The sequence below is a fragment of the Coregonus clupeaformis genome, unplaced genomic scaffold, assembly GCF_020615455.1.
Source record: "Coregonus clupeaformis isolate EN_2021a unplaced genomic scaffold, ASM2061545v1 scaf2280, whole genome shotgun sequence".
In the NCBI taxonomy this organism is placed as follows: domain Eukaryota; kingdom Metazoa; phylum Chordata; class Actinopteri; order Salmoniformes; family Salmonidae; genus Coregonus; species Coregonus clupeaformis.
The window spans coordinates 5,241-20,757 of record NW_025535734.1 but is presented as its reverse complement, the minus strand read 5'-3'; the positions used below and the strand labels follow the sequence as shown (position 1 = coordinate 20,757).

General features: G+C 44.4%; 1 pseudogene; it reads left to right on the top strand.

Moving 5' to 3' along the window:
* The first annotated feature begins 11,506 nt into the window (after nt 1-11,506).
* LOC123488412 lies at nt 11,507-14,642 on the top strand (annotated as a pseudogene).
* Nucleotides 14,643-15,517: the final 875 nt, after the last annotated feature.

Below are 15,517 nucleotides of genomic sequence, written 5' to 3'. Positions count from 1 at the left end.
TAGCAGACTGGAGACTAGTAAATTGGAGACTAGCAGACTGGAGACTAGCAGACTGGACACTAGCAGACTGGAGACTAGCAGACTGGAGACTAGCAAACTGGAGATTAGCAAACTGGAGACCAGCAGACTGGAGACTAGCAGACTGGAGACTAGCAGACTGGAGACTTGCAGACTGGAGACTAGCAGACTAGCAGACTGGAGACTAGCAGACTGGAGACTAGCAGACAGGAGACTTGCAGACTGGAGACTAGCAGACTGGACACTAGCAAACTGGAGACTAGCAGACTGGAGACTAGCAGACTGGAGACTAGCAGACTGGAGACTAGCAGACTGGAGACTAGCAGACTGGAGACTAGCAGACTGGAGACTTGCAGACTGGAGACTAGCAGATTGGAGACTAGCAGACTGGAGACTAGCAGACTGGAGACTAGCAGACTGGAGACTTGCAGACTGGAGACTAGCAGACTAGCAGACTGGAGACTAGCAGACTGGAGACTAGCAGACAGGAGACTTGCAGACTGGAGACTAGCAGACTGGACACTAGCAAACTGGAGACTGGAGACTAGCAGACTGGAGACTAGCAAACTGGAGACTAGCAAACTGGAGACCAGCAAACTGGAGACTAAGATACTGGAGACTAGCAGACTAGAGACTAGCAGACTGGAGACTAGCAGACTGGAGACTAGCAGACTAGCAGACTGGATACTAGAAAACTAGCAGATTGGAGACTAGCAGACTGGAGAGACTAAAAGACTGAAGACTAGCAGACTGGAGACTAGCAGACTGGACACTAGCAAACTGGAGACTGGAGACTAGCAGACTGGAGACTAGCAAACTGAGATTAGCAAACTGGAGACCAGCAGACTGGAGACTAAGAGACTGGAGACTAAGAGACTGGAGACTAGCAGACTGGAGACTAGCAGACTGGAGACTAGCAGACTGGAGACAATCAGACTGGAGACAAGCAGACTAGCAGACTGGAGACTAGCAGACTGGAGACTAGCAGACTGGAGACTAGCAGACTGGAGACTAGCAAATCAGAAACTAGCAGACTGGAGACTAGCAGACTGGAGACTAGCAGACTAGCAAACTGGAGACTAGCAGACTGGAGACTAGCAGACTGGAGACTAGCAGACTGGACACTAGCAAACTGGAGACTGGAGACTAGCAGACTGGAGACTAGCAAACTGGAGACTAGCAAACTGGAGACCAGCAGACTGGAGACTAAGAGACTGGAGACTAAGATACTGGAGACTAGCAGAGTGTAGAGTAGCAGACTGGAGACTAGAAAACTAGCAGACTGGAGACTAGCAGCCTGGAGACTAAAATACTGAAGACTAGCAGACTAGCAGACTGGAGACTAGCAGACTGGAGACTAGAAAACTAGCAGACTGGAGACTAGCAGCCTGGAGACTAAAATACTGAAGACTAGCAGACTAGCAGACTGGAGACTAGCAGACTGGAGACTAGCAGACTAGCAAACTGGAGACATTATTTGGTAACAACACTGAATATGTTGAGCTGACGGGAGAGCTGACGGGAGAGGTTGTGTTTTCTCTAGCAGGAGGTAAGCTTGGCTTCTTATATGGTGTTGAGTAAAGCTTAAACCATGTATTTAGATCGTAGGTAGGTAGTTGTAGTTAGGTATTATAGGTAGTTTACTCAGGTAGTTATTGTAGGTTATTGTAGGTAATTATTGTAGGTAAGGACTGTATTCGGGTAGCTAGCGGGTAGCTACCGGTAACTTTTAGCAACTGTGGTTAGCTGTTTCCAATGTTATTTCACGCTTAAGAGTACCTGTAATTGAGCCAGCTAGCTGCCACCTTCAGCTGTTTTTCTAACCTCATTATCATTAACGTTAGGTGGTTGGTAGCTGCTGTACTTAATTTCGGCTACTGACTGCAGTCTGCCAGTTTGGCTTTATACATAGCTTGGGCTTTGTCGAGTAAGGCTTAAACTATGTATTTAGATTGTAGTTAGGTACTATAGGTAGGCATCGTGGGCTGTATATTATTAAGTAGTATAGGTAGGCATCGTGGGCTGTTGTGGGTAGCTGTTGTGTAGTTATTGTAGGTTACTTTTGTATTCGGCGGTGCCGGTGTAGCACGAAGCTAGCTAGCTAACTCACCTCCTGGATTAGCTGGCGAGTTGATATTAGCAACGGTTGCAACTAAAAACAATATCCTTTTAGCCAGCTACATTCGTTCGCAGCGATGCTGTTTTTCAAACAAAGTCAACACAGTAGCCATTGCTAGCCAGCCAACACTACCAGCTGGCTGTACTGTGGTAGCTAAATACAATATCTTTGTGCTAGCTACCCAACGTAATCATTGCTGCGTTATGAAAGGTAAGCTTGGCTTTATATGGTGTTGAGTTAAGCTTAAACCATGTATTTAGATTGTAGGTAGGTATTGTAGTTTGGTATTATAGGTAGCTTACTCAGGTAGTTATTGAAGGTTATTGTAGGTAATTATTGTAGGTAAGGACTGTATTCGGCGGACCCCGGCGAAGCACGAGGCTAGCTTACCCACTACTTGGACCAACAAAGCTAGCTAGCTAGCTAGCGGGTAGCTACTGGTAACTTTTTGCAACTGTGGTTAATTGTTTCCAATGTTATTTCATGCTTAAGAGTACCTGTGATTGAGCCAGCTAGCTGCTACCATTCAGCTGTTTTTCTAACCTCATCCGAGGCATTAACATTAGGTGGTTGGTAGCTGCTGTACTTAATTACAGCTACTGATAACAGTCTGCTGTAGTTTACAACAATTCTAATTTCTAAAGTGGAAGTTGGGAGAGTTTTACTCGAGCGGTTCAGTGAAACAATTATAGTTTCTGAGGTGGAAGTTGGGAGAGTTATATATATATATTTTTTTTTTTGGTGAGGGAGGCCTGCTCTCTCCTTTCCCTGATGTTTAGTTCATTTCATTCCGATCTCCTCTGCATCATTGTAGCCATCTGCTGCAGCCTGTCAACTATGCCTCTGCCTATCCCTGTTCTCTCCTCTCCGCACAGGCTACACAAACGCCTCACACCGCGTGGCTGCTGCCTCTCTAACCTGGTGGTCCCTGCACGCACCACACACATGGAGTTCCAGGTCTCAGGCAGCCTCTGGAACTGCCGTTCTGCCGCCAACAAGGCAGACTTCATCCCAGCCTATGCTACCCTCCAGTCCCTCGACTTCCTGGCGCTGACGGAAACATGGATTACCACTGAAAACACTGCTACTCCTACTGCTCTCTCCTCGTCTGACCATGTGTTCTCGCATACCCCGAGAGCATCTGGTCAGAGGGGGTGGTGGCACAGGAATCCTCATCTCTCCCAAGTGGTCATTCTCAATTTTTCCCCTAACCCATCTGTCTATCTCCTCATTTGAATTCCACGCTGTCACAGTCACTAGCCCATTTAAGCTTAATATCCTTGTCATCTATCGCCCTCCAGGTTCCCTTGGAGAGTTCATCAATGAGCTTGACGCCTTGATAAGTTCCTTTCCTGAGGATGGCTCACCCTTCACAGTTTTGGGGGATTTCAACCTCCCCACGTCTACATTTGACTCATTTCTCTCTGCCTCCTTCTTTCCACTCCTCTCCTCTTTTGACCTCACCCTCTCACCATCCCCCCACTCACAAGGCAGGCAATACGCTTGACTTCATCTTTACTAGATGTTGCTCTTCTACTAATCTCACTGCAACTCCCCTCCATGTCTCCGACCACTACTTTGTATCCTTTTCTCTCTCGCTCTCCTCCAACACTACTCACTCTGCCCCTACACAGATGGTAACAGCGCCGCCGCAACCTTCGCTCTCTCTCTCCCACTACTCTCTCCTCTTCCATCCTATCATCTCTTCCCTCTGCTCAATCCTTCTCCCTCCAATCTCCTGATTCTGCCTCCTCAACCCTCCTCTCCTCCCTTTCTGCATCCTTTGACTCCCTGTGTCCCCTATCCTCCCGGCCGGCTCGGTCCTCCCCTCCAGCTCTGTGGCTTGATGACTCATTGCGAGCTCACAGAACAGAGCTCCGGGCAGCTGAGCGGAAATGGAAGAAAACTAAACTCCCTGCCGACCTGGCATCTTTTCACTCCCTCCTCTCTACATTTTCTTCATCTGTTTCTGCTGCTAAGGCCACTTTCTACCACTCTAAATTCCAAGCATCTGCCTCTAACCCTAGGAAGCTCTTTGCCACATTCTCCTCACTGCTGAATCCCCCCCCTCCCTCTCTGTGGATGACTTTGTCAACCACTTTGAAAAAGAAGGTTGACGACATCCGATCCTCGTTTGTTAAGTCTAATGACACTGCTGGTCCTGCTCACACTGCCCTACCCTATGCTTTGACTTCTTTCTCCCCTCTCTCTCCAGATAAAATCTTGCGACTAGTGACTGCAGGCCGCCCAACAACCTGCCCGCTTGACCCCATCCCCTCCTCTCTCTTCTCCAGACCATCTCCGGTGACCTTCTCCCCTACCTCACCTCGCTGATCAACTCATCCTTGACCGCTGGCCATGTCCCTTCCGTCTTCAAGAGAGCGAGAGTTGCACCCCTTCTCAAAAAACCAACACTCGATCCCACTGATGTCAACAACTACAGACCAGTATCCCTTCTTTCTTTTCTTTCCAAAACTATTGAGCGTGCCGTCTTTAGCCAACTCTCGTGCTATCTCTCTCAGAATGACCTTCTTGATCCAAACCAGTCAGGTTTCAGGACTGGTCATTCAACTGAGACTGCTCTTCTCTGTGTCACGGAGGCTCTCCGCACTGCTAAAGCTAACTCTCTCTCCTCTGCTCTTGTCCTTCTAGACCTGTCTGCTGCCTTTGATACAGTGAACCATCAGATCCTCCTCTCCACCCTCTCCGAGCTGGGCATCTCCGGCGCGGCTCACTCCTGGATTGCGTCCTACCTGACCGGTCGCTCCTACCAAGTGGCGTGGCGAGAAGCTGTCTCCGCACCACGTGCTCTCACCACTGGTGTCCCCCAGGGCTCAGTTCTAGGCCCTCTCCTTTTCTCCCCTATACACCAAGTCACTTGGCTCTGTCATATCCTCACATGGCCTCTCCTATCATTGCTACGCTGACGATACACAACTAATCTTCTCCTTTCCCCCTTCTGATAACCAGGTGGCGAATCGCATCTCTGCATGTCTGGCCGACATATCAGTATGGATGACGGATCACCACCTCAAGCTGAACCCTGGCAAGACGGAGCTGCTCTTCCTCCCGGGGAAGGACTGCCCGTTCCATGATCTCGCCATCACGGTTGACAACTCCGTTGTGTCCTCCTCCCAGAGTGCGAAGAGCCTTGGCGTGACCCTGGACAACACCCTGTCGTTCTCCGCTAACATCAAGGCGGTGACCCGATCCTGCAGGTTCATGCTCTACAACATTTGGAGAGTACGACCCTGCCTTACACAGGAAGCGGCACAGGTCCTAATCCAGGCACTTGTCATCTCCCTTCTGGATTACTGCAACTCGCTGTTGGCTGGGCTCCCTGCCTGTGCCATTAAACCCCTACAACTCATCCAGAATGCCGCAGCCCGTCTGGTGTTCAACCTTCCCAAGTTCTCTCACGTCACCCCCCCTCCTCCGCACCTCCACTGGCTTCCAGTTGAAGCTCGCATCCGTTACAAGACCATGGTGCTTGCCTATGGAGCAGTGAGGGGAACGGCACCTCCGTACCTTCAGGCTCTGATCAGTCCCTACACCCAGGCGAGGGCATTGCGTTCATCCACCTCTGGCCTGCTGGCTCCCCTTCCTCTGCGGAAGCATAGTTCCCGCTCAGCCCAGTCAAAGCTGTTCGCTGCTCCAATGGTGGAACAAGATCTCCTTTGGCAATCAGTTCTTCTAACCCCCATTTACTCTTCTCACAATATGTGTATAGCGAGATTGCATTAAACGAAACCGCTTCGAACATTGTTTGTCTTGTTGTTTGACAAGTGCGTATCAGAGAGTTAATGAATGTTAAACATTGAGTCAATATTGAGCCGTTCCTGGCAAAAGTACAACTTCCTTCTGTAGTGTTATTTTGATCCAGATCCATCTTTCCTCTTGATTGATTCTATTCCCAAGAATTATACAAAGAATCAGAATCTTACTAGCGTGGAACCCTGTATTATCGGCATATTCAACAGCGTTTAAGAAATATATTACCTTCAACAGTGTTATCTTCGGGATCAAGCCATCAATGTTTTGTGATTATTGGTGTGTTAAAAATGTTAGCTAACGGGTTAGCAATTAGCATGTTTGACATTTCAGTGGAAATACTACTGTTATCAGCTTTTTTGATAAGCGGTCTAGCAAAATAATATCGTCCCGTATTATCGGCACACGGCCCCCCAGTTATTGGCCACCTTACTATTTTGTTAAATTACAAGATATATCCGTTTAATTTTGTTGAAAAAGAAACACCAACCTCGTAACCGAAGTGTTTACTACATAGTTGGCTAGCCTTCTGGTAAAATAAAATGACTTGCCTGTCAACTTTTCATTGCGTAGCTCCGGTGCGCCCTCCTGTGGACTCTTAAGAAATGGTTCTTCACCAACATATTCAGTGTTGTTACCAAATAATGTCTCATCATTTGTTTTACAGATTAATCTTATGTTTTGAGAAAGTAGATAACAGTTGAATAATAAAATATGAGTATTAATAATTTACATCAAATAAAACTTTAATTTCAGTTATGTGCATTAACATAAACAATGAAAACACTGTTGGAGTTTGTGTTGCAGAGATGCACTTGGAAACTGTAGTATCTGAGGAATTATGACTTTGTTAATGTTTTCAAATGGTATCTGAGAGAATGTTGATTTGGCCCAGGGAGACATCTGGAGAGCAGTTTTAGAGGGGCACCTTAAAGCAGAGGAAGTCTGTTAGGTGACCTCCTGGGATTGGTCTGTAGGGGAAAACACCCATATCAGATTACATAGGATATATACTATGGTTTGGGACAAAGGACGGGGAGAACAGCATATTTGAATTTGGGTCGGCTGTTCTCCGGGTGTCTGCAGACATCCATAAATTGAAGCTGTAACCCTTTTGTTATGAATAAACCTTTATGATCAAAGTACAGCGTCAGCGGATCTCCTTGTTCTCACAGCATAATTAGCAACGTTTTCTCGACACCACAGAAACTAAAGGAAGAAACACACAAGATGGGTTCAATAAACATATAAATTATGTTTTAGACATTTTTTTCAATAATTTCATATGAACACAAACAAAACAAACAATTAAATCTCGACCTCCATCACTATATTGTCACAATAATCCCAATAATATTCCAGCTCCACCGCTACCTCTGGATCCCACTGCACACACCTGCAGTGGAACCAGTGCTGGCAGAAGTCACAGCACAACCACGGCACCTCGGATCTACACTCCTGAGAGGAGCTTGCAGGCGGATCACGCTCCCCGCAGCGAGCACAGCAGGTGGTGTCTTCTTTTATATAAAAAATAAAATAATAATACAAATTGATTAATATGGTTTTGCAAAATGTAGAAGTTCTTCAACAACAATAGTAATTGATACAACTGAGAGAGAGAAAAACAGATGATGAAGTACCTGAGAGCGGTGCCATGGGTGGTGTGACAGATGTGACCGCTGGAGCTTTTCTCTTCCTTTTCTGTGCTGCAGTTTGAGAAAAAGTAGTGTTAGACTAAGCATGTTTCATCAAAACCCTTTTAAACATCAATACCTCTGGAGGAAGCTGCAGAGGGTTTGGAGGAGGTGGAGAGGACTTGAGGGCTGATGCTATGGACTGTAGATATGGAAAGAGAGATTTTTTTGTTTTTATATATTGCTGTTTTATAAAAACAGATAAAAGTAATTTTTTTGTAATTTAACATGTGTTTACCTGTGGAGGTGGCTGTATTCAAATTGCAGGGGGGCTGGGACACCAGACGAGGCTGCTATGGTGGTGTGACCAGGGGAGACGGAGGAGGCAGTTGGTCCAGAGGACGCCGTGTTGGTGGTGACAGACAGGTGGGGTGGTGGACAAAACCGCAACTAAGCTAGCAACATTAGAAAGTCCGTTAGCTATATTTCAGAGGTAATAAGTTGGATATTAAATTATGTGTGGTCTGTCACGCAGTCGAATTTTACAATATGCAGCGTGTCCCACAAAATGTGTACATATATAACTTTTTTGAAAACTCTCAAAACCTAACTTAACTTACATAAATTGCACTGAAAATCAGTGGTCAGCTAGCTAGAAGGGTGTCTATAGTCCCAAAACGTCCCGTTATTTCCCAGGCCATTTAAATGTTGAGCTGGAGGTGATTTAGTCCTCCAACCGCTAGAGAGTGTCCGAAGTTAGGGGGTGTCCGATGTTGGGGGGTCTCCGAAGTTAGGGGGTGTCCGATGTTAGGGGGTGTCCGATGTTAGGGGGTCGCCGAAGTTAGGGGTGTCCGATGTTAGGGGTCTCCGGAGTTAGGGGGTGTCCGATGTTAGGGGGAAAATTAGCTATAACTTTGTGGTCCTGTGGTGAGGCCTGGCTGTGAAGCAGACTAACGCCAACGATCATCCCTCTTTTCCAAGAACAGGCCATGAAACAGGACAAGTACTAAACCACCATTGAATTGTGTAACACTGAAGTTCAAAGAAGTTAATCAGGTTTTAAAGGTTTATTTGAACATCTTTGTACATATGCAGAACATACGTAAAATGTGATGTCGTACAATATATTAAAAAGCAGGTAAAACCATAAGATCAGCGTGAACAGATGGACAGTGCATAATCAATTAGTCATACAAAGGCCCACTCCTTCATTTGAAAAATAACTAAACGGCAGCCCCGTCACTTGGTTTGCTGTAAAAGCAGAGGGATAGGGCTGGAGAAATGTAACCACTCAAATTCGTATATGGCATAAATGGCTGTAAATATCACAGACTGGCCCTTTAAAGATTAATGAAACAATCTAAGATTCTGTAGAATCTTGATGAGTCTTTCCATTGATCACTGTTTACATAAGGGTTTACTGTAATCAATGGATGCCCATATGGCACCCTATACCCTATACCCTATACCCTATACCCTATACCCTATACCCTATGCCCTATGCCCTATGCCCTACACCCTACACCCTATACCCTATACCCTATACCCTATACCCTATACCCTACACCCTATACCCTATACCATATACCCTATACCCTACACCCTACACCCTATACCCTATACCCTATACCCTATGCCCTATACCCTATACCCTATACCATACACCATATACCCTATACCCTATGCCCTATACCCTATTCCCTATACCATATACCCTACACCCTATACCCTATACCCTATATCAATTTCAATCAATTTTATTTTATATAGCCCTTCTTACATCAGCTAATATCTCGAAGTGCTGTACAGAAACCCAGCCTAAAACCCCAAACAGCTAGTAATGCAGGTGTAGAAGCACGGTGGCTAGGAAAAACTCCCTAGAAAGGCAAAACCTAGGAAGAAACCTAGAGAGGAACCAGGCTATGAGGGGTGGCCAGTCCTCTTCTGGCTGTGCCGGGTGGAGATTATAACAGAACCATGCCAAGATGTTCAAAAATGTTCATAAGTGACAAGCATGGTCAAATAATAATCAGGAATAAATCTCAGTTGGCTTTTCATAGCCGATCATTAGAGTTTAAAACAGCAGGTCTGGGACAGGTAGGGGTTCCATAACCGCAGGCAGAACAGTTTAAACTGGAATAGCAGCAAGGCCAGGCGGACTGGGGACAGCAAGGAGTCACCACGGCCGGTAGTCCCGACGTATGGTCCTAGGGCTCAGGTCTCTCAGTTGGCTTTTCATAGCCGATCATTTAGAGTTGAAAACAGCAGGTCTGGGACAGGTAGGGGTTTCGTAGCCGCAGGCAGAACAGTTGAAACTGGAATAGCAGCAAGGCCAGGCGGACTGGGGACAGCAAGGTGTCATCATGCCCGGTAGTCCTGACGTATGGTCCTAGGGCTCAGGTTCTCAGAGAGAAAGAGAGAAGCGAGAGAATTAGAGAGAGCATACTTAAATTCACACAGGACACTGGATAAGACAGGAGAAGTACTCCAGGTATAACCAACTAACCCCAGCCCCCCGACACATAAACTACTGCAGCATAAATACTGGAGGCTGAGACAGGAGCGGTCCGGAGACACTGTGGCCCCATCCGAAGAAACCCGGACAGGGCCAAACAGGAAGGATACCCTACACCATACACCATATACCCTATTCCCTATGCCCTATTCCCTATACCCTATACCCTATACCATACACCATATACCCTATACCCTATGCCCTATACCCTATACCCTATACCCTATACCCTATACCATACACCATATACCCTATACCCTATGCCCTATACCCTATACCCCTATACCCTATACCATACACCATATACCCTATACCCTATTCCCTATGCCCTATTCCCTATACCCTATACCCTATACCATACACCATATACCCTATACCCTATGCCCTATACCCTATACCCTATACCCTATACCCTATACCCTATACCCTATACCCTATACGCTATACCCTATACCCTATACCCTATACCCTATACCCTATACCCTATACCCTATACCATACACCATATACCCTATACCCTATACCCTATACCCTATACCATACACCTATACCCTATACCCTATACCCTATACCCTATACGCTATACCCTATACCCTATACCCTATACCCTATACCATACACCATACACCATATACCCTATACCCTATACCCTATACCCTATACCCGATACCCTATACCCTATACCCTATACCCTATACCCTATACCCTATACCCTACACCCTACACCCTATACCCTACACCCTATACCCTATACCCTATGCCCTATGCCCTATGCCCTACACCCTATACCCTATGCCCTATACCCTATACCCTATACCCTATACCCTATACCAGGACTCTGTTCCAAAGTAGTGCACTATACACTGAGTGTACAAAACATTCCTGATATTGAGTTGCACCCTTCTTGACAAACCGGTGCGCCTGACACCTACTACCATACCCCGTTCAAAGGCACTTAAATATTTTGTCTTGCCCATTCACCCTCTGAATGGCACACATACACAATCCATGTCTCAATTGTCTCAAGGCTTAAAAATTATTCTTTAAACTGTCTCCTCCCCTTCATCTACACTGACTGATGTGGATTTAACAAGTGACATCAATAAGGGATCATAGCTTTCACCTGGATTCTTAATGTTATGTGCAGTCATTATATAGGGAATAGGTACACTTTTGGGACACATCCAACTTCTCAGGAATATCGATAGTGATCTAAGGACTATTATGCTTAATACATTACCCAATGTTACTTACAGTGAAGTTAATCTGATCTCTGACAGACAGACAGAACAATGGTAACGCCTAAAGTTTGATCAGTCCTCCTTAAATACAGAGTCAACTATCCCAGCATCATCGAGGTGCTTCCCTGAGTGTAGGTACTTCCTTGAGTGTAGTAGTTTAAAAGCAGGTACCTGGTGCCATACATTATCAGTAGGAGCAGATAGATTACCTGTTCAGGTGGACCAGGAGGACATCGTTAGAAGAACCATCATGGCACTCCAATGGGTAAAGCCGTGGATTGCTCTCCTCTTCGGACTGTCTGCTGCATATTCTGAGACTGGTAAGAAAAGATAAGACAAGATATGATAAAATGCCATTTAATATCACCTTAGGATAATTCATGTAGCATAGTTTAGGAACTAAAGAGGAGCTGGTCTAGAAGCAAAATAAGACTTGTTCCCTGTCTTTTTCCAGTTATGATTCCAGATATGACTTCCATTGGGAGTCTATATGATTCCAAACTGCAAATCTTGTCAGGTATTCTTTTTTTTACATATATGTTACCTAATACTCAAATATCTATATTATACTGTTATATTTTACATCTCATATTCAGACATGAATGGTGCAACTATACAGTACATTTCCCCCATGCAGCAGGAGTGAGTCCCACTCATAACGGGCAGGTCTGCAGCACATGGGGTAACTACCACTACAAAACCTACGATGGAGACTTCTTCCAGCTGCCCCTACACCTGTAACCACGTGCTGACGTCGCTGTGTAAGAGCAGCAGCGGCTATGAGGCCTTCAACGTTCAGCTGCAGCGGGAGAGGTAGACGGGCTGCCCACCATAACCAAGGTATTCCTTTGGGATCAGTCCTTTGATTGGTTTTTAAATTGCACTATGATTTTAATGTAAGGTGACCTTGAGATGTCCTGAAAGGCATCTGTCAAATAAAATGTATTGTTATTATTATTATTATTATTATTAAGGTGTCTTTGAAGCTGGATGGAACCTTCGTGGAACTGGCCAATGGTAACGTCAGTGTCAACGGAAAACAGTGAGTTCACAGTCCAATCAACAATGGCTCTTAGATGTGTCAAACCATTGGCTCTTAGATTTAGTGTAAAATAAATTGTAATAGAGGAAGCAAATTATAGGCGGTTTGTTACCACTTAACTACATCCAATGGAATTAATGTTATTCAGAGATCAATCTTATCAACTGTAGGGAAACAAAACGAATGGAGAGTTTTTTTTAATTTTTGCTTCAATTGCATTCAGTTGCTACTTTTGTACAAAGAATTCATACATTTAAAAAAAATGTATTAATATCATGGATGCAGTGTTGGATCATCATTCAGCTCAGCTTGAGATCCTCTTTTTGCTGTTTTAACATAATCTACATAATGTCAGTTTCAACGGGCATCAGTGATCAGTGATCTAAAAGCATGAATTGTATAGCATTCAGAGGTAAAACTCTTATTCTGAAGTTTAGTTGAACAATGTTGACCCCTTGTTGGAATACCAACCCTTCCCTCTGATGAACACTGCATTGTTTCGGTTCCCCTAGGGTCACCATACCATTTGGTCAGTTCAACGTCTTCATTGAGAGGACCGTTTCCTATGTGAAGATCACAGCCAAGCTGGGGTTAGTCGTCATGTGGAATGAAGATGATTCCCTCTGGGTATGTGTTCAGTCTGCTTTACTCATTTCCATATGTTTTCTGTCACACTACAGTGATATGCGGTTGTTTTTACCTGCTTTGGTTCAATGCACTGATTGTAAGACGCTCTGGATTAGAGTCTCTGCTAAATGTCAAATGTATGTGATGCTTTGCTGCAATATACTGGTCCTAATGAACATGGTCTATAGTTAGCTAGTGAATGTAGAGCAACATCAGTGTTAGTGGAACTGTTGGGATAAGAGTGGGAACATATCAGTGTTAGTGGAACTGTTGGGATAAGAGTGGGAACATATCAGTGTTAGTGGAACTGTTGGGATAAGAGTGGGAACATATCAGTGTTAGTGGAACTGTTGGGATAAGAGTGGGAACATATCAGTGTTAGTGGAACTGTTGGGATAAGAGTGGGAACATATCAGTGTTAGTGGAACTGTTGGGATAAGAGTGGGAACATATCAGTGTTAGTGGAACTGTTGGGATAAGAGTGGGAACATATCAGTGTTAGTGGAACTGTTGGGATAAGAGTGGAACATATCAGTGTTAGTGGAACTGTTGGGATAAGAGTGGGAACATATCAGTGTTAGTGGAACTGTTGGGATAAGAGTGGGAACATATCAGTGTTAGTGGAACTGTTGGGATAAGAGTGGGAACATATCAGTGTTAGTGGAACTGTTGGGATAAGGTGGGAACATATCAGTGTTAGTGGAACTGTTGGGATAAGAGTGGGAACATATCAGTGTTAGTGGAACTGTTGGGATAAGAATGGGAACATATCAGTGTTAGTGGAACTGTTGGGATAAGAGTGGGAACATATCAGTGTTAGTGGAACTGTTGGGATAAGAGTGGGAACATATCAGTGTTAGTGGAACTGTTGGGATAAGAGTGGGAACATATCAGTGTTAGTGGAACTGTTGGGATAAGAGTGGGAACATATCAGTGTTAGTGGAACTGTTGGGATAAGAGTGGGAACATATCAGTGTTAGTGGAACTGTTGGGATAAGAGTGGGAACTTATCAGTGTTAGTGGAACTGTTGGGATAAGAGTGGGAACATATCAGTGTTAGTGGAACTGTTGGGATAAGAGTGGGAACATATCAGTGTTAGTGAACTGTTGGGATAAGGTGGGAACATATCAGTGTTAGTGGAACTGTTGGGATAAGAGTGGGAACATATCAGTGTTAGTGGAACTGTTGGGATAAGAGTGGGAACAGAGAATGGTGTGGAAGACGGGCGTTAACTGCGTTAACATGATAAGAGTTTAAAAGGTTTTAACAACATGATGAGAGTTTAAAAGGTTTTAACAACATGATAAGAGTTTAAAAGGTTTTAACAACATGATAAGAGTTTAAAAGGTTTTAACAACATGATGGTTAGAGAGGGAGTAGGCGAAATGCTTGTAGCACAGGTACAAGGAGTGGAATGTTAGCATAAACAGCCTGGTACCCAGGCTAGAACAGCCTCAACTCATGATGAAGTGTGTGAAATGTCCAATTCATATGAACTGCTGTAGGTGTATGTAAAGCTGGCTGTATGTGAAATGGACATATTTACGAGTGCAATAAAACCTCAGTCATCTTCCATTGGTTTTATAGGTGGAGCTGAACTCAAAGTTCCAGAATCAGACGTGTGGGCTGTGTGGAGACTTCAACAGAGTCCAGATTTATGACCGAGTTCATTAAGAATGGTAAACACAATCACCAAATGTCTTAGGTGGGGGGACGGATTATGCTCCTGTTCTGCTTAGTGAATGTGTGGGTTCAATCTATGGCTTAGGAACAGGTCCTAAAGTATTTTACCATGTTAAGAAAGCGTTACAAAAACACAAAACACATGATGACAGAGACTGTTTGTAAGATAAAACTCTGTTTCTTTTCCCACAGATGCTCATCTCAACATAATCGACTATGGTGATATTTGGAAGATGAATGGCCCAACAGAGACCTGTACAGAAATCCCTGGTCCCAAGGAGCAGTGTGAAGACCAGGTATTTACACGTCTAGAGCTGAGCTGAACATTTAAGATTTTGTATTCATTACATTTAAACATGATTGTAAGATCTTGGAATGTCAGTTGAAATATCAATATCAACATCCTCATGGCTGACATTTGATCAGTACAAAATCCCTCTATGTTGCCTCTAGTAATTCTTCTTCTTCTTCTTCTTCTTCTTCTTCTTCTTCTTCTTCTTCTTCTTCTTCTTCTTCTTCTTCTTCTTCTTCTTCTTCTTCTTCTTCTTCTTCTTCTTCTCCTTCTCCTTCTCCTTCTCCTTCTTCTTCTTCTTCTTCTTCTTCTTCTTCTTCTTCTTCTTCTCCTTCTCCTTCTCCTTCTCCTTTTTCTTCTCCTTCTTCTTCTTCTTCTTCTTCTTCTTCTTCTTCTTCTTCTTCTTTCTTCTTCTTCTTCTTCTTCTTCTTCTCCTTCTCCTTTTTCTTCTCCTTCTTCTTCTTCTTCTTCTTCTTCTTCTTCTTCTTCTTCTTCTTCTTCTTCTTCTTCTTCTTCTTCTTCTTCTTCTTCTTCTTCTTCTTCTTCTTCTTCGTCCTTTTCAGACCGAACTTTG